The following is a 21,711-nucleotide window of genomic DNA, read 5'->3' as shown; positions in this document are numbered from 1 at the left end:
GCCTCTGTTTCCGCATTTGTAAAATGGGAGTTGTAAGGATTCAGAAACATAAGTAAAGCATTTAAAGCCGTTCCCAGTCCATAGTAAACACTCCGTTTCCCTCCCAGCAGCCCCATGCAGAGACTTTCTTTATCTTCCCAAGTACAGGTGAGGAACATTGTGCCTAGAGAGCTCCCAGAGGTGTAGACGGCATCCAGCAGCATCCTGGTGTCCTCCCCTCCCCCTGACTTAGACCCTCACCAAGGGGCCCCTTCTGTCCCACGGTTAACTTGGTTTTGTCTTGGAGGACGCTGTTTTGATGGTACCAGCCTACGTAAACGTTCAGCACAGACGGATGATTTGGCCTTGTGTTACGCAGACTTTAGAGCCCTAGAATGAAGATCTCTACCTCCTGTCGCAAGTACACACACTCTCACACACTCATTGGACATGGTGATGTGTCCACACTTTAGTGATCCATATCTCTCTTCTTACTATGGTGACAGCTACTTAAACAGCGTCCTGGAGAGCCTGCCCCATTGTTGGGTGGTTAAACACTCTTCCTTCTATGGGACAAAAGTCTGTTCCCGCAGCTCTTCCCCACGGTCCCATCCTCTTCCTTCAACCACTACTCAGAGCCGCATCGCTATTACCATCCCTTTCGGAGACAGTGACACTCCTCTCCCAGGATCAAACCCAATCTTCTTTCTGGGCACGGGGTGGGTGGGTATAGCTTTGGGCTGCTTCCAGAACCTGCTTGCTCAGTTTTAAACCTAACGCAAAAAGGGCTGTCTTTTAGGGGATGAGGGAAAAGAGAAGGAACTGTTCCTTGACCCCAGCCATCTTCTCAAAGTGCAGCTCCCCGCACCCTTGTTCAGGCTTCTCTCCCCTTCATTCCTGCTTTCCCAGCTTTGCTACAGAACAAGCAGAGCCCCGGGTATGTGAGGGCAAAATGGAAGAATTCTCTGTGGGAAGTGAGGTGAGGGAGTGGGGTCCATGGGGAGAGAGGGAAAGACGGGACATGTAGAAAGCAGGCTCGGACTGGCCTCCTGGCTTATCCGTTGTAGAGCTGTTCCACCTGGAGGTAACTGACAAAACAGGCCACTGATGTCCCAGGACAGACTCCTGAAAGGGAGATGGTACCCAGCTTCTCACGCCTGAACCCCCATTCCCATAGTGCCGCCATGACTGGCTGGCAGTGGCGGGGACAAGACCGCAGGTGGGAAGAGATAGACCATGCACACGCCGGAGGAAACTCTCCACGTTTGAAGCCTCATCCCAACCCTTCCTCTTCTAACAACATTCAACTCTGCTTGGAAAATTCCAAAAATCTACTGGTTACTGTTCCCAACTCTCTTGCACCCCGGTCATGGACTGGGAGAGAAGAAGGGGTGTCGGGAGGTCTGTGTTGGGCATATTCAAGGCATTTGAGCTGGCTTACATCGTGGGTACGAATTCCCCTCGTCTTTGTTCAGTCCTCCAGCTAGAGAGTTTACTCCCTCCTGGCCAGACCCTGGATGTCTCCAGCCAGACTGTAGAAAGTGGGTCTGAAAGAGAGGATGTCGGAAGTGTTTACCAGGTTGTCCAGATAGTACAGATCTCAGCGAATCAGGGGCCACAACGGGCCAAGTCCGCATCTCACGGTCTTCTTTGAGATAGTGCAGCCACTGATCACACCCAAGGAGTTTTCAGGATGATTCCCTTTGGAATAAGAGCCCAGCTCTGTGCTCACAGCCATTCATCATCCTGAAGCCAGGGCCACACAGAGGGGACATGTGAGAAGCAGAAGATGATGGTGCAGAGCTGGTCATAGGGTAGGAAACTTGGGTTCTCGCTCTGGTTCTGCGGGTTCCCGAGCAGGCATCTGCCATGGGCCTTCACTTCCCAACCTGAGGGGATTAGATTAGGTCATCTGATGACCTTGTGCCATCGGTGAACTTTATTACAAAAAAAAGTAGCTAATAGAATGTAGGAATCTGCATTGGAGTTTGAGGCTACGGGGCTGTGGCATTCTTTGGCTCTCGGAGGTCGGATAATCGTGCTGGAAATCTTACATGCTTTGAAAAAGCATGTAGCGAAGTCTGCTGTGTTCCAGGAGTGACAAGTAAGACACAAAACATAATTTTAGCCTGGCAGCTTTAATAGTATAAAAAAAAGCCAAACAAACAATGCAGCATTCCAAGAATAATCCCAGCTCAGGGGGTGGGAAGCAGAAGTGCCCAGTAAAACAATGTCAAGCATTAAGGCAGAGTTTCTCCCTAAGAATGCACACACATCGTTCTTCCAGAAATACGTTCTCATTGATGCCATCGGGCACACTGTCCAAAACCTCAATCAGTGAGTCATCTGGATGTTTTGACAGTTAATAACTGTTTCCATCAGTTGCCGGATGAGAAATGCGGGCTGTCCTTGAGACATGAACATGGTCGACTGGGTGCACGTTGCTTTGCGCCTTATACAGACTCAGGGTGGGTGCAGAGAACAAAGGGTGAGCGAGCCCATCCACTGGATGGCAGGGGTTGGGGGAGAAAAGTAACAGAATGTCTATTTAAATGTATTCTGTATCATTCTTCTTAAGCTGATTGCCCGTGTGTGTGTTACCACCCACATGGTGTAGGAAAGCAGGGGCCCTAGGAGGTAGCTAAAAGAAAGGGGGTGGGGGGGTGGGGAGGTGGGGGGTGACTGCCTAGATTTTCTTGATGGACTTCTCAAAAAGCGTGCAGCCCCCAGATCTAAGGGCCCCTCTGAAACTAGATGAGGAGGACTTTTCATCGCTGGTGACCTCGGGTCCGTGGAAGTGTGCAAGCTCAGGGCAGTCTCTCACCTCCCCATCCCGGGAGTCCCACCCAAGTGCAAGACCCCACTGCTTCCCCTCTGGATCTCCTCTCCGGGCCCTTCAACCTGAACCCTAGGAGCGGTCAGACTGATCTGCCCTCTGACCCTTCTCCACTTTGCAGCCTGGGGCTCAGACCGTCCCAGAAAGTGAAATTGTCCCCAGAGGCTAGAGCACAGGGCACCTGGGAATGGGACTCTCAGGGACTAAAGAGAAGCCTGATGCCCCAAAACAGTGAGCATGCTGTCATCTCCGAGACACCCTCTAGGTCAATTGTCCTGTGAGTCACTAGGACTGCTTGTTTGTTTGTTTGAAGATTTTATTTATTTATTTGACAGAGAGAAAGAGATCACAAGTAGGCAGAGAGAGGCAGGCAGAGAGAGGGGGAAGCGAAGCAGGCTCCCCACCGAACAGAGAGCCTGATGCGGGCCTTGATCCCAGGACCCTGAGATCACAACCTGAGCCGAAGGCAGAGGCTTAACCCACTGAGCCACCCAAGCACCCAGGACTGCTTGTTTTAAAAGGGGGGAGCTAAGACACCGGAACATGACCCGTGCCCTTAGGCCTTTCCCTGGGGAGCAGCCAGCTTTCCAGACCTAGCCAGCTCTGCCCTCTCCCACCGAGACTCTCTCCTCCGGGCCCTCTAGTCCCCTCCAGAACGTTCAGATCAGACAGGGGAGCAGAAGCCTGGGAAGGAAAATCAAACGGCAGGCGCCTCGTAGTGCATGAGCGATTGTGTAATCTAGATACACACAGGCGTGAGGACTGAGGCCGTGTGCTTCCCTGACACACTCGTTCCCTGAACACACTTCTTCTCGCTTTCACTGTCCGCCTCCTCCCCCGGGGAAGGGCCTTCATCTTCTTTACAGTCGGAATTGACCAGTCTTCCTCCACACCCTCCGAGCTGGAGCGAGCACGCCCCAACCTGTAATTGGAGAATCTCTGTGGGGAAACTCTTGGAAGCCTTGCTTGGTTTGGGGAAGGATGTCTTTCCTTGTGATGTCCTCTCTCTGCACCAGACACATCCCGGGGTTCAGTCTATGGGCCCATGATTCGACCCCGACCAATCAAAGGAAGATACTTAATTTAAGTTACTTGGAGTATTGCTTTCCTGGGGCGTCCATAACCGTGCACCAGAGACTGACCAGCTTAGACCACAGAAGCTGACTGCCTCCCAGTTCTGGCAGCTAGATGCCAAGACCAAGGTGTCTGTGGGCTTGGTTCCTTCTGAGGGCCATGAACGGGCATCTGTGACATGCCTCTGCCCCAGCATCTGCTGGCATTCCTTGGCTTGTGTACACTTTGCCCCAATCTGCCCTTCATTCTTTGCTTCTCCCTGGGAGCGTGTCTCTGCGTCAAAGTTCCCCCTTTCCATAAGGAGAGTGGTCATATTGGTGAGAGCCCCCATACCAGTCTTGTGTGAACTTGGTTATCTCTACAAAGACCCTGTCTCTAGATCAGGTCACAGTCTGAGCTCCTGGGGTTAGGACTTCGACATACTAGTTTTGGGGAGACATGATTCAACCCATAACATCTGGGGAGATGCAAAGTGGGTCAAACTAGGAAAAGGGCCAGAACCTCAAATGCATGTCGGGACCAGCCAGATAGTGGTAGAAGTGAGGCGGGCGTTTCTAAGATTGTGAACAAAGAGTGCTGGGAATGGGGGCAGTGTGGGAAGTCCACCCGTTATCTACTTATCTAAAGGCACTGGTGCTGTTCCACTTAAGCGCCTGTTGTTTTGCAGACATGAAGGACTAGTTTTTAAGATCCTCTGAAAAAAATCTGGATTTTTTTTTTTTTAAGCAAAAGTTCCAAATTTGTAAAACATGGCACAGAGCAAGCAGAATATATTTATGGACTAAATTCAGCCCAAGGACCACATCGCAGCCTACGTGCCTGGTTTTGATCTGAGACCCTGAAGCTATCATTTCTCTTCTGTGGACCGTAGCCCTACATTCTCGGGGGAGTGCATGGAGATCTCTGGGAGAGATCTGAGAAAGGAGTATTACTGGATGTTGTAAACATAAATCTGGGTGGCTCAGTCAGTTAAGCCTCTGCCTTCAGCTCAGGTCACGATCTCAGGGTCCTGGGATGGAACCCCAATGTCTGGCTCTGCACTCAGCAGGCAGCCTGCTTCTCCCTCTACCCCTCCCCTCTGCTTGTGCATGTGCTCACAAGTGCTCACTCTCTTGCAAATGAATAAGTAAAATCTTTAAATAAATAAATAAACGTGAGAGTACTGCATGTGTCTACCTATAGCAATTTGGAATTAACCTCTTACAGAATCCAAATTCATTTGAATGTAGCTATTTATGTGGATTGATCATTAAAGCAATCTACCACGTTCCTAAAAAGAGCTCGTGGTCTCAGGAATTCAGGCAGAGGACTGCAGACGGCCACATGACTTTGGACGGAGACCTGCCGGTCCTTGATAGTTTGAACACACACTTCAGACATGAAAACCAGCACTAAGGGGCATGTCCAGATCAGAAGTAGGATCCTCCTTGGACAAGTACGAAAATTCCACCTCTCCTCCTCATCAGGGACGGTTTCTTCCCATCACTTAGCAAGCCGTTGTCTTTGTGGGGGCAGGAGGCAGCGAACCAGATGGGGCCGCTGGGAAAACGTTAGTCCTGCCCATCCCCCTGGAACCTGGGATGTGATTCGCGCTTATGCAGAATGTCATAACGTGGTGGAGAGAAAGAGTAGGCTAAATCCGTATTTTATGCTGCAGGTGCTTCACAACTGAAGTCACCATAAGCAGAATATAAAGTCCTATGTACCGAGGATTAGGTCTGGTTCAAGGCAGAAAATTGAAATCCATTTTTTATGCTCACGGCACACGCAATAAAAGACAGTAATTCCAGCTTCTAACTGTAGCTCACATGCTGCTTATGATTCGGGAAAATCACTACCCCAACTCTGATGCACCAGCGCCTCCTTCCAAGGTGGCCCACGGCATCTCCTCCCCTCCCCCCACCAAAATCTAAGGACCCATGCTAAGTGGGAGCCAGCATCTCCCCAGGCCAGGTAATTGCTGCTGCTACTGGAAAAGTACACCCCCAAAACAAGGATAACACTCAGAGGCCTATAAATTCAATTCAACTTTGACTTCATAGCTCTGGACACGAGCCACTGTGAGTCACCACGCCAGTAAGAGAGGGAGGGAAATAGACCTGAGAGCAGTGTAGGAGCTTCCTTGTGGACCTGGCCCTTGCAGCCAGCTCCTTCATGGTCATCCCTGGCATCTTGGCCTTGGTGGTGGCAACGGTGGTGCTGGCACAGAGCCCAGCCCGGAGGGAACCCGGGAGGGAGGGCATGAGACTGCAGCTTCCCAGCCACAAAGCCCGGCTGGGCATCGCTCAGGCTGGTGGGCTTTCTCTGTGCATTCCAATACCACCCCTAAAGCAAACTGAAATGGGATAAGAGTCGCCACACTGACACTAAGTGGACATGGTTCTTTGTGCAGCATTTGCATAGCAAACGCGTAGACCCGTCCAGTCGCTCAGATGCTTGACATCTCCCATTAACTCGCTGCACAAAATTGAAAATCCTTTTTAAAAGCCTTTGAGAAAGGCTGACATCTCGTGAAAGGTGCTGAGTCGGGGCTACAGGACTGTCTGATGGAAAAGGGGCATTCGCGTTTTGCGTTTTGTTGTTAATGAAAGCTGCGAAGGCTGTCCTGGGGAGATGTGATGGAGGCTTCTTGGGCAGAGGGGGAATACAACTCCCAGAGCTCAGGGGTGGAGGTTGTGGCCTTGGGGCTTGAGCCACACCCGTCATGGGACCCGAGGCCCCTGACCTGTCGCAGAGCCTTGCGGGGGTGCAGGGGCCCTTGCTCTCCCACCCCCGCCTCCAGCTTTAAGAAATGCGGTGAAGACAGAATTCTTGGCATCTTGTCACCCAGACGGAGTTTTGGAGCCCTGACCATGCGCACGGGGTGCACGAGGTGCGCGTGCTGCGGGTGGTGCGCGTGCGGGGGAGTGCGCATGCGCGCCTGCGCGTTCAGGAGGCAAGGCATCACGGTTTGCAAGCCTTGCGCGGGCTGTCAGGGAAGAAAGCCACATCTTGCCAGGGGCCCCAGTGCTGCATGTGTGTGACTCGCAGCCGTCGCGGCTGCCCGTGTGTTTTTCGGTGATAGAGTAAGCGTGGGGGACAAAAGAGCTGCTTTCTCCTCTGCAAAAACAGAATCTGTGTTTAAAACTTGCAAAGGTGTAAAAAAGGAGAAAGGGACCATCGTGGAGGTTAAGGAGTCTTCCTTTGTTTTCTGTTTGGAAGCTTTTTTTGAACAGATGCTTATTCCAGCCGCATTTCAAAATCTGGGGCGCTGGGCTGGAGAAGGGGGTCACTGCTTTTCCTACAGAAGCAGAGAATGGGTCGATCTTCTAAGCTGCTCCGTGTCAGGCTACATTTTAAGTTGTTAAATGCCCTTTTAGTTCTTCAGCGGTTCTTGTCCTGATTGTTAGGGGGGTAATCTGCAAGGATTATTCTCTTTGTTGTTCATTTTAGCAGATGGCACAAAGAAAGGCCTTGTTTCTTGGGCTCTTTGGCTAAGTAAGAGAAGATTCAGCCTGTCTCCATGGAAAGACAACCACTCTGGTCCCTGACATAAGATCATTTAAGACTCCAGAGGCCTGGGGCGCCCGGGTGGCTCAGTGGGTTAAGCCGCTGCCTTCGGCTCAGGTCATGATCTCAGGGTCCTGGGATCGAGTCCCCCATCGGGCTCTCTGCTCAGCAAGAAGCCTGCTTCCCTCTCTCTCTCTCTGCCTGCCTCTCCGTCTACTTGTGATCTCTCTCTGTCAAATAAATAAATAAAATCTTTAAAAAAAAAAATTAAAAAAAAAAAAAAGACTCCAGAGGCCTTTCTGTGGATAACACGCTTTCCCCCTCAGGACCTCAGCTGGCCATCTTCGCCTCCACCTGGCAAGGGGGCTGCTGTTGGGGTCCCTTCTTGTAGGGGAAGAAACTGAGCTAATAACCCTAGAAACGAGAAGGAGCAAAGAGAAAAAAGACCTCCCAAATCCCAGACAGACTTCCCTATCTGAAGCAGACAAGCCAAGAAAAAAGTTTTGTTTGGTTTTGTCTTTATGGTGAACAGATTTTCCATCCCAAGGGCCTGTGGTTGGACAGGGATTGTGTGGGGGAATGGCAGAGTGCTAGACCCGGGGCTCCGCCTTGTGTGTGCGCATGTCCTGTAGAGGGAGAGGTAAACCATGGAGGGAAGAAGGGATAGGAGATTTTCTTCCATCTTGGGCTTAACTGGGCTTTTTCTTGCATTTCAGTAACACTGTCCAAGCAGTAGGACGAGCTAAAACATTTGACACAGAGGGTTGCATCTGGAGACGCTCCTGCCTGATGAAATGTGGGAAGCAAGGGCGTCCGGTGGCGAGGGGTTGGGGGTTCCTACAGTGTGGTCCGTTGGTCAGCAGCATGAGCATCACTTGAGAACCTGCTGAAATGCATATTTCCAGGCCCCGCCGAAACCGGATCAGAACTTCTGAGGATGGGACCCAGGAACCTTCATTGTAACAAGTGTGATTCTGATACACACTGCTGTTTGGGAAGCAGGGGTCTCGTAGTCAGAGCACTCCAGCCTTTGAAGCCTGTGAACCTTAGATTGGAAGTTCCGTCCTCCATTGATATGTTCCTGTCCAGCCTCAGTTTCCACATCTGTAAGATGGACCTCCCACCCAAGGTCATCAAGAGGTCTAGATGAGTAATTCTCCCACTCGTAGTAGATAGTGAACACTGGTTGCTTCCCTCTCGCTGTGAATTTGAGTGTTATGTTATACTAGACTCTTACTACTCAGAATAAGTAAGGCTATTCACCCTAACAGATCCTAAATTCCAATGGCTTTAGGCAGCGATGGTTTATTTTTCACTGGAGGAAAGCCTAATGCAGATCAGATGGCCTCTCCATCATGTAGCCATCACACGCTTCTAGAACACATGGCTCCGGCATCTCCACAGCAAGGGAAGAGGGGAGAGAAGAGATACACACATTGCTTCAGCTCATGAGCCACTAATCAGAACTCGGCTCCTGACCCCAATCCAGCTTTAGGAAAGGCTAGAAAAGGAGAAGGAGCAGCTGGAGTATTTGATGATTACAGTGGCTTAGCCACAGCTACACAGAGCCAGTATCTGTCGCGGGCCTTCTGTATTGGATGGTTGTTCTGGTCATGGCCCCAGTCGTATAAAAAGGACCATCACAGGGGCGCCTGGGTGGCTCAGTGGGTTAAAGCCTCTGCCTTCAGCTCAGGTCATGATCCCAGGGTCCTGGGATCAAGCCCCATATCGGGCTCTCTACTCAGCGGGGAGCCTGCTACCTCCTCTCTCTCTGCCTGCCTCTCTGCCTACTTGTGATCTCTGTCTGTCAAATAAATAAATAAAATCTTAAAAAAAAAAAAATAGAGAGCCTGAGCAGGGGGTTGGGAGGCAGAGGGAGAGGAAGAGAGAAAATCTGAGGCAGGCTCCCACCCAGTGCAGATGCAGGGCTCAATCTCACGACCCCAAGATCACGACCTGAGCCAAAATCAAGAGTAGGATGCTCAACCAGCTGAGCCACCCAGGGGTCCCACTTACCTGTCAAATCTTAAAAACAATCAAACTCCGAGTGACAGAGATCAGAATGGCAATCGCCAGAAGCTGGGGAGTGGGGGGCAAAGGAGAGGAATCACTCAAAAGGCACAAACTTTCATTCAAAAGAGTAGGTTCTGGCACACAATGAATGGCATGGTGACTCGAGTTGATGGTAACACGTTATATACCATCCTGCCCCCAGACAGCAGATCTCGCATGATCTCAGCACACGCCCCGAAAAAACAGTGCCTTGTGATGGGAGGTGCTGGAGGTGTAAATTAGTTTGAGATAATCCTTTCACAAGGTATACGTGTATCAAAACCTCAGGCTGTACCTTTTAAGTATATACAGTTTTCATCTGTCTAGAACAAAAGAGAAGGAAGGAGGCAGCTGGATGGCAGTTGGAAGGAAGAGAGCATGGTCTCCTTGAGGGGAGGGGACACGCGAAGGGTCTGACACCCTCTGTGTTGGGGCAAGTGTCACTGGGTGTATCAGTGAATGAATTGCTCCAGAGGTCGGGCTAGGTAAAGCAACTGACCGAAATCAGAAGAATCTCAGAGAAAAAAAGAGACCCCCAAATAAACATGCCCTCCATTTAAAGAAAAAAATGACTTAAGCAGAAACGGGAGATCCCGGAAGGGAGCAGTGGGCCTTGAGCTGAACAAGCTTGTTTTCTGTGGGTACAAGGTCAGCTTCCCAGAGTCCCACGTCACTAATGGAAACCGTGGAATCTCAGCTCCCAACAGATTGATTCTGTCTTAAGTACTGACTAAGCACCTGCTATGTGCATGGCCCTGTACTAAGGGCTACTTAAAATGTAGCTGGAGAGGGGCACCTGGGTGGCTCAGTCCGTTAAGCATCTGCCTTCGGCTCTGGTCATGATCCCAGGATCCTGGGATCAAGCCCCACATCGGGCTCTCTGCTCAGTGGGGAGCCTGCTTCTCTCTGCCTCTCTGCTACTTGTGATTCTGTCTCTCTCTGTCAAATAAATAAATAAAATCTTTTTTAAAATGCAGCTGGATAATCATCCCTCTCCAAGAACTAAGACAAGCTCGTCAAGGCGTACTCACTGTCATCAGGTTTACTCTGGGAAAGAGTTGCTAAGGGCGAGTTCTGTGGGGAAAAGGGTGGGTCCTTCTGGAGCACTTTTTTTTTTTTTTTTTTTTTTTCAATTGGTTTGAATCTCCTTTTAGACTATTGATCTTCCCATTTTTTCCCTTTAAAATAGTCCCAAAAGATAGGGGCTAGGCAGGGATAACATAAACATTGAATCATCCAAATATTTGACTCAGTCTTTTTCTCCGAAACCAGCGCGTTAACGGGAACAACTCAAACTTGAATTGTCAGGGGCGCCTGGGTGGCTCAGCGGGTTAAGCCGCTGCCTTCGGCTCAGGTCATGATCTCAGGGTCCTGGATCGAGCCCCGCATCGGGCTCTCTGCTCAGCGGGGAGCCTGTATCCCCCTCTCTCTGCCTGCCTCTCTGCCTACTTGTGATCTCTCTCTCTCTCTGTCAAATAAATAAGTAAAATCTTTAAAAAAAAAAAAAAACTTGAATTGTCAGAGCACTTTTCCTGCAATGTATTCTTTTTCTCACCTTCAATCTTTTGATCCCCTTACAAACCGAAGGATGTGTCATTTATATCATACTGTTATCCAGGAAAAGATCTCTCCGAGCCATTTTTGAGCTTACCAGGAGGCAATAAATAAATGGAGTTAAATCATCGTGAGAAATGCTCAAAGCATCTTTCAATCTCCAGGTGGAAGAGAATTGTGTTGCATGGAATTCTACCTTGAAATCTAGCCTAGTGCTTCCAAATTGGCTTATTCATTTTTTTTTTTCCTTTCACTATGGGCTCAGTGGCTGTATCTTGAGACTCTGGTTTCTTCACTTACTTCGTGGTGGCGTCTTCCCGATCTGAAAAAGTAATAGATTTAGATTTAGATTTAGATTTAGTGCCCCCGTGGACACTCCTGTCACTGCCTAGAACACCTGTAGTTTTATAGATAAGAAATCTGAGCTCAAAAGAAATTAAGCTGCTAACCAAGTTCACAGCGTTACCTGCCCACACTCAGATTTTAAGCCACTTTCTCTGCCCCCAGTCGGTGCTAAAAATTAATATACTTGCAGTTAACATTACACTGCATGTAAACTAACTGGAAGTTAAATAAAAACTGTAAAAAAAAAATTCATCTCCCTCAAAAAAGGGGAGAAACATATTCACTTCTCGCCGGAAGACACAGGCCAGTGATTTGATTCGAAGCCTGACAAGCCATATTCATCATTATTTCCCTCAATTTGTGCCTGAAAGAAAAAGGTCTTGAATTTGAATTAAATTCAAATTTTGAGTTAAATTAAATTTTGAATTAAATCTTTGAGGATCATTTTCAGTAATCAGAAGGCCCGTGGAAAAGGGGCATTGGTGGGTTCTTTTCGTGGGCACGGTTTCCTCCTCGGTCCTGCTTAGAGAGCAAAACATTTAAATCAAATGCCCAAGGAAGAGCTGTGCCCTGTTGTACGAGTTCACATGTGGTCAAGTCTCATCCGTCATTTTGAAGACCGGAGCAGGGACTTTGAAAGTTTCGTCAGCTGGTGCCTGGGCTTGGAGTCCGCCCATTCCCGTAGTTGTATCACTCAAAGGAATGACGCTTTCATCGTTTATCCTTAAGATTAACTTGTTCCTTGTTTCAGTGGTGAAGTTGGCATTTCCGGTCTCCAGAACGTATGTCGAGCTCTTTCTCCCTCACCCGCCAAAATGGGCTTCGGGTTTGATTAAATGTGATTTTTCTGCAGCTCCCATGGAGAGCTGGCCCACACACGGCCCCAAAAACCTAAGAAGCAGAAATGGATTACAGCCTAGAAGTGTGTGGTGCAGTTGCTTTTCCTGCATCCCCGCACATCTTCACTTACTGGCAAAAATACCTCTCAGAGCGCGTGCAAAATGCTAATAAGAGTAATTCATTTTATTTATCTTCATTATGTTCATTTCACAATGCAAAGATTTTTATAATACCCTCGGAAATTGCATATATGCTCACTAAATAGACAGACTATGAACAGAAAAAAATGATCCGAAGCTACAAACCCAGGAAAATCGCTTTTCCCTCTAATTCTAAAGGCAATTCCTTTGAAATATCAGTGAATATGCTTCTATTTTAGGAAGTGGGATCATGAAAATTTTATGTCTTTTGCCCATTGAATCATTAAAACAATAGTTCTTCAAAACGGGAAGCCTTGTTGGTTCCTTTGGAAAAAAAGAATGTAGGCAGACAGACAAATAAATAGTGCCTGCTGACAGATGATCACTGTGTTGCAAAGAGTTTTTAACTATCTGAAATCCTCCCCTCTTTTTGACTTATGACTTTCCTCCTTTTGTTCATGGTCCTATGGTAACTCACCAGGCTCCCTCCTAAAAGGTGCTAAGCTAGATGGTTGAATCTTCTTGTGTGTTAATGGACTGCGCAGGAGCTGCCCTCCTGAATTTCCTGACCCGATGTTTCTGCCACCATCCCCAGAAGCAGCCTGTGTCCCACACAAGGGGAGCCCTCCGCACACCCCACTTAGTGACCTGGTGCCGCCTTTGTTCACCTGGAAGCTGGGCGGGCAGCTGCAGCTCAGAGCCTTTTCTCTGAGCCCAGCGCCTCCGTGGAGCAGCAGCCCTGCCCACCCCCGGCTCATGGGGGTCACCTTGCCCTCTTTCTTGACAGTCCTTAACGAGCAGAGTCATTTGGGACCACGGCCTGTGAAATCCGTTTCTCACCCCATACTCCCCAAGCAGTGCGACCAGGATACACTCAGGCGGTTTCCATGAAGGGGCTGTAAACCTGTATGGCTTAGTCCAGGCAAAAACAAAATAAACTGCCTCTTTTTTTTTTTAAGGCTATATGTAATCTCAGATTCAGAGTACTTAAGAAATTAGTGAAAAATTGTCAGAAATTTACATTATAGGTTCTATGATAGCTGCTTAATAATTTATTAATAAGAGAATGTCAAGGTACGTGGGGCCCCTGGATGGCTCAGTCGGTTAAGCATCTGACTCTTGGTTTTGGCTCAGGGACTCGTGATCTCAGGGTTGTGGATCGAGCCCCACGTTGGGCTCTGTGCCCAGTGGGGAGTCTGCCTGAGATTCTGTCTCCCCCTGCCCCTCCCCCCACTCTTGCTTGCTCGCTCTCTCTCTCTCTCTCTCAAATAAATAAAATCTTTGAGGGGAAAAAAAGAATACCAAGGTACATATACAGAACATTTTCTTTTTAACACTAATAATTTCCATAAAAGTTTTCAACTGTCTATTTGACAACAAACTTTATTCCAAAGGACATTCTGATCTCCCTCATATACATCACAGTCGTCCTCCTGTTGAGTTGGTAACAGCGCCTGAAGGCCACAGACGCTGTGTGCTGTGCGAAGAAAGGAATCTTCCTGTAAGGATGTCTGTGAAGAGGTGGGGCAAACAATCCTATTACGGAAAGCGAGTCTTTTCACTGCCACAAATGGAAGAACTCCCAGCCACGCCGCCACAGCTCTGATCGCACTGGAGCCGCTGAGACTGACCCCCATGTGGGCTGGAGCTTGAAAAGGGGCCAGGAGTCAGGAAGCCACAGCAGAGGCTGAGAGCTTGGGATGGAGACAGTGAAAAACACGGTGCAGTTGTCCAAGTAACGTGCCACGTAAGGAAAGGTGATGCATCTTGCAGGTGATGTGACTGACGTCTTTCAGATATTTTATTTTTAAAGATTTATTTATTTATTGGAGAGTCCCTGACACAGGGCTCGATCGCACGACCATGAGGTCACGACCTGAGCCAAAACCAAGAGTCGGAGGCTCAACGGATTGAGCCACCCAGGCGCCCCCAGAGACTGTGTGTGGTGCGGAGGTTAGGGTGGTGAGGAGGACACGAGGACCGCGCTCGGCTTCCCGTCTGAAGTGTTGGGGGACCCAGCGTATGGCCTCTATCTTATGGGGCCAAGAACCACACAGCGCGCGACTCAAGAAGCACCCCCTCGCTCTGCATCGAGGAACCAAGATCATCTGAGTGGGTCCAGTGAGCAGCGCAGGTGCTGCGGTTCCGCTGGTTGGCCTTCCGGGACAGTTGCCAGGCACCGGTGACCCCGTGGCAGGGGCCACAACCTGCAGCCTGGGGGCCAGTGCCCACCTGTTGGTACATCAGCCCTGGGGAGCCTGACGATGACGGGGACTGCGCAGTCCACCGTGCCTGTAGGAAGTGCGGAAACGCAGGCTATCCCCAGCACAGGGAGAAATTGTGTTTCTCTTCCCAGAAAAAGGTTTCTCTCTGTGCTAATTTCTCTAAGCAGAATGATCGCCTTTGCTTTTACTTATCAGTCCCAGCGTGAAGCACTGTATTGTTTTTACAAATTATACTGGGCACACAGTCCATTCTTTAAAATTGGATTTATTACCTGAGCAATTAAGAAAGCTGCTTCAAGGACAGCCAGGCACCCACACAAGCGGCACAGCTGGGCTGTTGGCCGGCGGAGGAGGGACCAGCTCTACAGGCAGATGAGAACGGGAATCCTTTTTTTTAAGATTTTATTTATTTATTTGAGAGAGAGAGTGTGTGCTCAAGCAGGGGGAGCTGCAGAGGGAGAGGGAGCAGACTCCTCAATGAGCAGAGAGCCCGATGAGGGACTCGATCCCAGGACCCTGGGACCCTGACCTGAGCCAAAGGCAGATGCTTAACCCACTGACCCACCAGGCACCCTGAGAGGGAGTTTGCTTAGCACAAGATGTGTGTTGTCCTCAAGGAAGAAGGCCATGAGCCATGCCTGGCAGGGCCAGCTGGGAAAGGAGGACCAGCAGGAGTGACGAGTGTCATCTTGTTCTTGCTGCTGGAGCTGGATCCGGGCCCCAGGAGCAGGTGTGACCATGCAAGGAAGAGGGACACAAGGAGGCAAAGCCCAACACTGATGCGTGATTCCTGGAGTGCAGGGCAGGCCTGAGCCCGAAGCTCTAACCTAAACCGAGCATCACGCAGATGTGGGGAGAGGTCGTGGTGGCCGTTCCAGCAAATCACAGAACCGCAGGCGTGTGGCATGTGTGGAAAATGGAGGTGACCAGAGCCTGACAGATCCTCTGTACAACAGTGCATGAGAACATGTACTTCACACACACACACACACACACACACACCACACCCAGGAGAGCCTGGCTCCTGACTAGAGACGCAGGTGCTGAGAAGGGTCTGGTGCTTTGCTGTAGTCAGTGGTTTCCCATCCCTTTCCCGCTGTGATTGCCAGAGGGAGGCCTTCCAGGGCTCTGAGAGGCTGAGCGTTCCCCCATGGGTGGGACTGTGCCTTTAGACGACCTGACTCTCAGTTGTCTCTGGTTAAAGACCTGATGGTCATGGGGCGCCTGGGTGGCTCCGTCAGTTAAGCATCAAACTCTGGATTTTAGCTAAGGTCATGATCTCAGAGTCATGAGATCGAGCCCTGTGTCGCCTCCACGCTGAGTGTGGAGTCTGCTTGCAATTCTCTCTCTCTCTCTCTCTCTCTGTCCCTCTCTCTGCCCTTCCCACATTAAAAAAAAAAAAATAAGACACAGCGGTCAGGATACTCTCCTGGGGGAAAAGACCGATCCGGAGGGAATGTTCTACCAGCAGCCATTTCCCTCAGGATGGAGGTGGGTGTTTCTCTGACACCTCAGGAGTTGGTGTTGCTTGTGGTCCTATGAGGGACAGTGCAGTCATGGCCCAGGGCTGCTAATGGAGTCTGCCCAGTTTCCCTGGGCTCCTCCTAGGACATGACAGCCCAAAGACACTGCCTGTCCCAGTCCCGGGCACAGGGGCCATGGTCACCCGTGATTCCCCTCCAGTCTCCCACATCACGCGTACATGCAGGAGAGTGAGGGGGTGTGTGACGTAGGTGCTGTGGACCTCCTGTGACCAGATGTCGGGACATAAAGAAAAAGAGCCTAAGGGAGGGAAGAGAGCTTAAATGCTCATTCACCGGGCTGGGCGTGTGACCAGATGTTGGGACATAAAGAAAAAGAGCCTAAGGGAGGGAAGAGAGCTTAGACGCTCATTCACGGGGCTGGGAGCTAAAAGTCCCTTGCTACGTATATGCTATGAGTTCAGTCAATTTGGGGGAATATATTTAAGGGAAGATAGTCTCTTCTGTCAAGGAATCTCCCAAAACATTGGGTAGATAAGGCCAAGAAAGTAGAGAGAAATCATTTCTGTTTGTTTCCTCTATAATCAAGGCAAAATCTATTCGAAGCATCCCTGTCACTCCATGTTACTCTTCTTTCCCTTTCCCATATAAATCGATCCTTTCCCCGACAGATAAAGCCATCCCATTCACCTTTCCTGGTCCTTTTCCAACTAAAAAGATCTCCAAAGAACGCAAAACTGCAAATCCAGACTGGTTAGGCATTCCTAAAGTCCACCATGCTACCAGAAAGAAAGAGTTTGTGTGGGGAGAGGGTGGTGGGGTGGGGAGGGGGGCGGCTCTGGTCTTTTTTGGTGCATCGCATGTGTAGAAAGATAGACTCTGTGAAAGATTGTTCTGCCACAGGAAAGCACGCACAGTTTAATGAGAGTGATTGCATTCAATACTCCTCCTTCGGGCTGCAGGGCTGTTGGTTTAAAAGTGAAGATTTATAGGACACCTGAGTGGCTCAGTCAGTTGAGCATCTAACTCTTGATTTAGGCTCAGGTCATGATCTCAGGGTTGTGGGATCAAACCCCACATCAGGCTCCCTGCTCAGCGGGGAGTTTTCTTGGTCCTGTCTCCCTCTCTCCTTGCTCCATTACACCTCTCTCTCTCTCTTATATAAATCTTTATTTTAAATGAAGCTTTTCATTTACAGTTGGGGAGTGATGGTTCAGGAAGGAGTAGGGCATCGCGGGACTTTTAATGAAGGGGGACTGTAGGAAACTTGGCCAAATAAGGTGATCAAAACCCCCTCCACACCGACGTCTGAGACTCATGAGGGGTTTTGTGTGTCCTGCTCCAGGTTTCTAAACACCATGGGATCTCATCTGAACCTGAGTTGTTGTTGTTTCTAGAAATAGGAGCTCGTGGGAGGCAGTGGGAGGACATTGGCTGGACCCCCACTGAGGCAAGAGGGGGAAGGAGGCTGGGGATTCCTGCTTCCTGTCTCCTGGCTTCTGCCCACCTTGTACCTTCAGAATCCCCCTCAAGGAGTGCTGATGTCCCTAAGATATTGGACCATTGGGGGTGAATATGAAAAAAGCATGAACCACACATATTCTGTGACTCCTAGGAGCAGTCTGGGTGGGAGGGAGCAACGCAGGCCCTACGTCCCACTCTTTATCCCTTGCCTTGCTTCAGAAAGTCGCCTCGGGTTATGTATATTGTTTATTGAGGCCCAACAAAGCAGAGGCATCAGGGAAATCTGGAGCCATAGTATTTTTTAAATGAGTGGATTTATGAGTGTGTGAATAAATTAAGTATATACTCTTACGCCCTTTTCGTGTTGTCTGGGCTGTGCGTGTGGACCTACCCATGATACCATCCATGACAGTCACTCAACAGTGATACCCAGAGCCTCCTCTCTTCATTAGAATCACTCTTTGTCCTTGCCTTGATGGTCTGTGTCCCTCAAAAATAATATTCTTGGGGCACCTGGGTGGCTCAGTGGGTTAAAGCCTCTGCCTTCAGCTCAGGTCATGATCCCAGGGTCCTGGGATTGAGTCCCGCATTGGGCTCTCTGCTCAGCAGGGAGCCTGCTTCCCCCTCTCTCTGCCTGGCTCTCTGCCTACTTATGATCTCTCTTTCTGTGTCAAATAAATAAATAAAATCTTTTTAAAAAAAATAATATTCTTTAGAGAGTAAGGACAGTAAGTCAGATGTTTTGCGGAGACTCGGACAATTGTGGGTGTGCTTGGCCGACATGTCCTGAGCCCCACAGAGGTCAACTTTCTCCCACGGGATCAGCTCTGTGGACACGAACACCCGTGCCCTCACACTGGGGCGGGCATCCATTCGCAGTCAAGCAACCAAGAGTTGTCGAGTGGCTTTCCTAGCAGTGAAGGCAAGAGCCCTCAGTGAAGGGGATAAGGCATCAAAAGAGCATGGCCAATGCCATTTGATAATGATAATGGCAGGACATGTCATTGGAGACTCCCAGAAAAGATTGGAGAAGATGGGTTTTTGTGACATGGGGAATATTGTGCGGAAGTCATCTGAATATTTTCCTTGGCTTAGTCCTCTTGGTTAGACCACTGTGTGTCGTTTGAGCTTCTACCGTTAAAGAGAAATGGCACAATGACAGTCTTATCAAGTGATCATTATCCGTCACTCTCTCCATCCCCAGATTTGTTATGTGTGACAACCAAAGCAGGCATCTCCTTCCCCTCTGGTTTTCCTGAACCTGAACAACTTCATCAAAAAGGAAGACTTTCCATAGCATGATCTTTCCATCCATATTCCACTAGGAAACATAGGGCTCACAAATTATGATAACTTGAGGAGTTATGGACAGCAGGACTAGTCATAAAGATGTAGGCAAGCTTCAGAATCCTTCTCGACACAGCTCCCAGCAGCTTCTCTCAGCCAGCCAGAGGTGACAGATGAGATGACTGTCTTTTTCACTGGGATTCATGTAGATGACTGTTGCATCTTCTCTAAGAACTGATAGACTGTGTATCTATTAAGATGGCCAATGGAAGGCCTGGACCAATATCTGGTATGTAATGACTGGACAGACAGAAGGACTCACTCATGCATGGATGGACTGATGGCTGGACAGATAAAATTAATCTAAAGGTGACCAGATCTCCTCAGCTACTTAATGTGGTAGAACAGTGGACTTTTTTTTATTCCCTCATTCCTTATCTTTTGCTATCACGTTGTTGTAGCCTTTGTTTTGATTGATTCTTCATGTCAAGATGGCCATGTTGAAATGAGTCTTTTCTTTGGTTGACTTCATTAGCTATCTTAACTCCTATTGTAACAACTCAGATACTCTTTCAACGTGAAATCTTCCCGATTGCTAAGGTGGGGTTTATGCCTAATAATACCAGTAACACTGGAGTATTCACTATGTAGGCTCCTGATTTTGGGGGGATTTTTGCTAGATTGTCTTTAACCTCTAGACCCAGTGTGGGGGCTTGAACTTACAACCCTAAGGTCAAGAGTCATGCACTCTACCGAGTCAGCCACATGACCCTAGACTCTCAGTTTTGGTACCATTTTGGGTTCTTTTTAAATGGGTCTGATGCATAACAAAGCACACAGTCCCCTTGTTCGTTCCAAAAGGATTTCAACTCCAACATTATTTCAGTGTTTTCTCTGGTTTTTACCTCACAATGCCTGAGCTTGGCCATGGGACCTCACAATGGAGCCACAGCCAAGTAGGCAAAGCCAAAAACACTTCTTTCTTAAGAGGATCCTACTTATCTATTTGAGGTCAGAGACTCTTGTCAAGTTACCAAAATAAAATTTCATGCCTTCTACTTACTTTTAAAAGGGATTTTTAAAAAATCTCTCATTCGGGCCTCACCACACTTCTGGGCAGCAGGCAGGCTAGCTTGTGGTTACTACCACCTGTCCGATGGTGGGACTCCGAGCACAGGTCCAGCGCCACAACGTGCCCAGGCGACCTTGCAGTTAATGGTGGAGCCGGGCCAGGAGGCAGGCTCTGGATCCCAGTCCATTTTCTTCTCTCTTGGCTCTTTCCATGCTAGAATGAGGCTATCTGTTAATAGCTTGTGGGGAATGAGGAGGAGGAAGAAAATTGAAAACTCTTGACTGAAATTCCTGGAAAGAGTTGTGTTCATGGATTAGTAATGTTAAGAGTTGTTCTGCCTTCTTGGTGGAGAGAAAGGGTAGCTGGGCAGAGTCCTGAGGCATAAAAGCAGAACTGCTGTCCACTCTTCCCGGAGGAAAGAGGGTCCAGAGTAGGGCCCAGAGTTCTGGCCATCCCCATGGCACAACTCTTGAAGTACTACTCATTGATTGAGTCATCAAAAATCTGTGGAGCCCCTCCTGCGTGTCGGGCACTGTCCTAAGTCTAGAAACAGATAAATAAGGCATGATTTGCCTGTGAAGGATTCCTGGTCTGGTTGCAAAGGTGGTCATAGTGGGTAGCATGGCTGTCGGGGTGAGGCCATGAACAAGATGGGGGATCCCAGCAGGGGGCGCTCCTAGCTCTACTGGTTGCATCAGAGGAGGCTGTGCCTCTTCTCCAGACCTGGGATGTGTGCTGGGTTCTCAGGAGGAACAAGGAAGAGTGAAGGCCAGAAGCTCTGGGGGCCTTTCACACTCATGCCGCAGGGCACAGGGAGGGGTGAGTGTGAGTTTTATTCTTAGTGCAGTGTCACCCCTGAAGGCTGTTAGCGGAGGAGGGGATCTCACTGGGGCCTCCCTGACCTCCCTCTCCCTTTGCCCATTCTGAGCACCAGAAGTCTAGGCAATCTGCCTGCAGAGATGGGCACTAGAGGCTGGGGCGCGGGGCATGGGGAGAAGGCCGGCTCCTCCAAGGCCCCCACCTGACAGGTGGCAGACCCTTGCTGGGTACACACAAGGCTGCTTCTGAAGCCACCCCCAGGACAGGGCACCTCTGGGGCTCTCCCCAGGCGTGCCACCCTCTGGGAAGCAGGAGCTAAGGCTGTGGAAGGAGGCGTGAGGGCGCTGAAAACCAGGGGAGAAGGAGCTTCGAGAAGTCCCTGTTAGGCAAAGGTGCCACACAATAGAGAAATGTCAGGTAAAATGAGGGCTCTATAAAACCACCGGATTTGGCAGTGAATCCTCAGTGACCTTGGCAGGAGCTGATTCCTGATTCATCACTGTTGTCCCACGGCCCGGCTCATCCTGTGTCATGAGGGAGAGGCATGTGCAGGGTGGGACGTTGAGCTAGATACTGGCAGCGGCCTCCCCAGTCGTGACAGCCACGAATGTCTGCAGACATTGCCACAGGTCCCCTGGGGGCAGAGTTGTCCAGTGGAGAACCAGGGCAGTAGAACGGTGTGGACAGAAGCCAGGGTCGTGTTGGGTTACTGTGACCTCACACCTGAACCACTCTCTGGAGAGGTCGGGCAGCTGAGAGCAGGCTGGAGGGGGAGGTCCACTGGGGGAGGGGACGGCGGAAGAGGAGAGTAGTTTGTTCTGTTTTGTTTCTAACAGAGAACACATGTGCTTGCCCTAGGGAAAGAACTAGAAGAGAGGGAAGGGTTAAAGACAAGGGACAATCATGGGGCAACATGCCTTTAATGAGTTCACGAACACGGGGCGTCTCCAGTTACCAGACTCTGTGCCAGGCGCTGTGGATGCCACGCTGAGCCAACGAGGGCTCCCTTGTTCAAAACTGAAAATTTCAAAATGGCAGCAGAGCCTTGGAGCCC

The 21,711-nt window shown here is 49.6% G+C and overlaps 1 protein-coding gene across 9 annotated transcripts in view; it reads left to right on the top strand.

Moving 5' to 3' along the window:
* The window catches only part of PHACTR1 (phosphatase and actin regulator 1), a 587,665-nt gene that overhangs the window by 546,397 nt on the left and 19,557 nt on the right, over positions 1-21,711 (top strand). The window lies entirely within an intron of this gene.

This window comes from Lutra lutra, chromosome 6 (assembly GCF_902655055.1).
Source record: "Lutra lutra chromosome 6, mLutLut1.2, whole genome shotgun sequence".
NCBI classification, from domain to species: domain Eukaryota; kingdom Metazoa; phylum Chordata; class Mammalia; order Carnivora; family Mustelidae; genus Lutra; species Lutra lutra.
Note: the sequence above shows the minus strand (reverse complement) of the source record. Positions and strands in the feature narration are given on the sequence as shown.